The 3618-nt window shown below is 42.4% G+C and overlaps 1 non-coding gene across 1 annotated transcript; it reads left to right on the forward strand.

The window, feature by feature from the left end:
• Nucleotides 1–2967: 2967 nt before the first annotated feature.
• LOC117804532 lies at nucleotides 2968–3083 on the forward strand. Its single transcript, XR_004629009.1, has one exon. It is a non-coding gene; the product is annotated as a U5 spliceosomal RNA (small nuclear RNA).
• The last annotated feature ends 535 nt before the right edge of the window (nucleotides 3084–3618 follow it).

A 3618-nucleotide genomic window follows, 5' to 3' on the forward strand; every position in this document is an offset into this window, starting at 1 on the left:
CGCGCGCGCCCGCGGGACACGCCCACCCCGCCGCCGGCGCGCGTGGCCGCCCGGCGCGCCCCGCCCCTTGGCGAAGGGGGTTGCTCTGGGCCCTGACTGGGCTGTGGGCGCGCCTAGGGGGAGCCGCACCTAATCCGCCCGGCCCCTCACTCTTGCCCTTGGGTCAAAAAAGAGGCGATCCCCGGTCCCTTTCTTGATTTCTTTCATAAACAAACAACAGAAAAGTTGCCCCCTAGCCCTGGCGTGCAAGGATGAGAATAGAGCTGTTAAAAGAAAAATCTGCAGGCTTTGACCGTTCTCTTTAGAACTATTGTCACCCGCCTTTCAAGTTTAAAGCGCTCGAAGATATCCTTTAGGATCTCTCGAAATCTCCACCCATAGCCACCCTTAACTAATTAAGCTTCGTTAAGCTCACGCGGAAAAATGCATCCCAAATTTTAAACAATAAGCGAGGAAAAAGCAGTCAGTTCGTGAGTTGTGAGAAAATGTCTCGGGAAGATCGTGGGCTGAAAACAACTGAGGGAAGAGACAAGTCCATAGACGTGGCAGGTAGCAGGTCATCCCTGAGCCTTCAAAACACGATTTCAGTGGAGCAATTATCGTCAGATTACAGGAGGATAAAGCAGGCGGTCACCAAGTGTGGGAGAGTAACCTGGCTTCCCCGTTTATAAAGTAGAGTCGCCATGCATAACACCGGGCACATAGTAATATGCTTTTAAAAGAGAAAGAGCGAGAGAATGTCGTCTCATGTACCCCTGACCTTCCATTTACACCAGAAATGCCTTCTTAGGTCTGCCTTTGAACCCTAAATCATGCCCACCCTCAAAAATTTAATGGCTTCCTTAAACCCCTCAGTGTAGCATTCAAGGCCCTGACCAACCTGATCTAGGTAAGTTGGACTATCACTAGGATTAAAATAGAGGTAGCAGCAAGTGCTATGGGGGCTTCAGAGTAGGGAGATGATCCCTAGCTAAGAGAATTTAGATACTTCTCACAGTAGATGATTATCCAATCTGCCCTTACAGAATTAGGAGAATTTCAACAGGTGGAGTGTAGGGGAAGGAATATTCTACACAGTGAAAACAGCAAGCTCAAAACCCATCAACTGAGACTTGCCTAACTCCTCCTCCAGCTCCCCCAGTCCCTCCTTTTTCAAGTTCCTTCACTTGTTTCTCTTATGATACAGCTTCCACACTCCTCACTTTCCTAGTCTACACCCCAAGTAGGACCCTCGTCCCCCTATATTAGGACAGTATATCATTAATTAATGCACCTTCTGATGCAAGATGGAATAAAGGCCCTAAGGGCTTCATCACCAAGGCTCCGGTTACTTAATATCAAATGTAAGCACTCCCCTGTGAATCAGACTTGAGCAGTATTCATTTTCATTGAACCAGAGAGAAAGAAATGAAGAAAAGGAAGGAGAGGGGGGAGAAAAAGAGAGAGGAGAGGAAGAGAGGGAGGGAAAGAAGGGAGGGAGGAAGGAAGGATAGAAAGAAAGAAAGGAAAGAAAGAAAAAAGAAAGAAAAGAAAGAACTGTTTTAGTCTGCTACAAACTTGTCTACATTTATTTTCTTTATTTCTTTTTTTTTTTTCTTTTTAACTAAAATCTGATTTGAGTTGCATGGCTTTTTTAGATGCTGTAGCCCAAGCAACAATTCTGGCCTCTGTCAAAGCCCTTAAAGTCATAAACTGTTTTCTTTCCGTTTTTTAATCTCCCAAAAGGCAAAAATGAAACATCTCTTTTTAAACTTACTAGATAAACGTCCTTCATTTCCTTGGTCTGACTGCTTGCTGGAAATGTTTTATTAATTGTGAATTTACTCCCACATATTGTGATGCAAAAAGAAGAATGGCAAATTGGCAGCTGCATTCATTGAAAATTAGCAGAAGCCCTTGTTCAAGAGATGGCATATTCAGAGTGACCCAAATTATCATGACATGAAGGCCACAGGTCAAATTCAAGGCCAAGTTACAAATCAATAGAAAATTTCCTTGGGGGGGGGAGCTGGTGCTATGAACTTGAATTCTTAATTGTTTTTCAAGAGACCGTATAATTTGCTGCATCCAAAATTTAAGATCTTCTGTAAGATAAAGACTTTGACACATGAATGAGTTCTGGTTTTCTTGAGAATATGGACTCTTTCCTATATATTTAATTCATCAATTTTTAAATTTTAATTATCATATGTTCTTAATAGCATTTTCTCTGGAGATTTACTTCAAAAGTTTGGCATAATGTTTTTGTGCTTTCATGTGCTTTTAATTCCTAACCATATTTCATTTATTTTTCCTCTAGAAAAAAGCTTAGTTTGGCTGAACCCACATGAATGTTATGCTGAAGTTCAATTATCTGCTTTACATGTTACATAACTCAAGGTTTGTGAATGAAAATTGGGGTACAACATCTCCATCCTGATGTTAAAAAATTTCATTTCCACTCTTGCTGTTACCAGCCAAAGGGAAGACACTGGTGTGTCAAGGACTAATGTTTTGGGTGTTTCTCCCACGATCTCTGCATTTTCAGTAGTACCTGTCACTGTTCACCCTTCCAGGAATTTCCTCCCCATGTAATTGATCCTGCAGGGACTAAACTCTGTCTCTGAAGTTTGTGCTCTGTGAGTTGGCCCAATTTCTGTTTTGCATTTAGTTCAAGTGAACTTAAAAGACAATTTTAAAAATACTGCTTTGCTTTCTCCATAACCTTATTCTGAAACTTTTTTTTTAAGATTTTATTTATTTATTCAGCAGAGATAGAGACAGCCAGCGAGAGAGGGAACACAAGCAGGGGGAGTGGGAGAGGAAGAAGCAGGCTCATAGCGGAGGAGCCTGATGTGGGGCTCGATCCCACAACGCCAGGATCACGCCCTGAGCCGAAGGCAGACGCTTAACCATTGTGCCACCCAGGTGCCCCTTATTCTGAAACTTTTAGTGAGAGTAAAAAAGTTGTGATAGAAAGTACCCTGGATACACTGGTTTCTCTTCAGATCATATAAATGTTTTGCCTTTTACTAAAGATTTCCATGGAAAGGAACAACTTTGAGTCTGAAGCCAATTTTTTGAGTCCTTGTTTCATCAAGTTTACAAAGAAAAAAAAAAGAGAGGAAGGTAGGAGGGGAGGAAGGTAGGTCGTGATCCCAGCGTCCTGGGGTCCTGGGATGAGTCCAGCATCTGGTTCCTTGCTCAGCTGGGAGCCTGCTTCTCCCTCTGCCTGCAGCTCTCCCTGCTTGTGTTCTCTCTCTCTGACAAATAAAATTTTAAAGAAAGAGAAAAGAAAGAAAGAAAAGAAGGAAAAGAGTGAGTGAACACAGGCCAGGTAGGCTAGAGAACTGTTTCTCCTTCCTTCTCTCACTTAAACAAATCCCTTCTCTTGAGTTTTCCCTGTAAAATGAAGAGGTTGGACTGTGATGTCTAAAATTCTCAGCAGCTTAGAAGCCTAGAGTGCTTTTTATTCTGTTTGAAATTTCAAGTCATGTGTAGTTTTTCCTAGTATAATTATATATATTTTAAGTTCAATGTACTGGTGTCCCTAGTTTCTTCTCTACGGTTCTCTTTTGCCCTCTGTGGAGACCCACCAGTAGCCTTGAGCCATATTGATTGGTGTTGTCTTAAGGCAGG

This window comes from Ailuropoda melanoleuca, chromosome 11, assembly GCF_002007445.2.
Source record: "Ailuropoda melanoleuca isolate Jingjing chromosome 11, ASM200744v2, whole genome shotgun sequence".
Taxonomy (NCBI): Eukaryota; Metazoa; Chordata; class Mammalia; order Carnivora; family Ursidae; genus Ailuropoda; species Ailuropoda melanoleuca.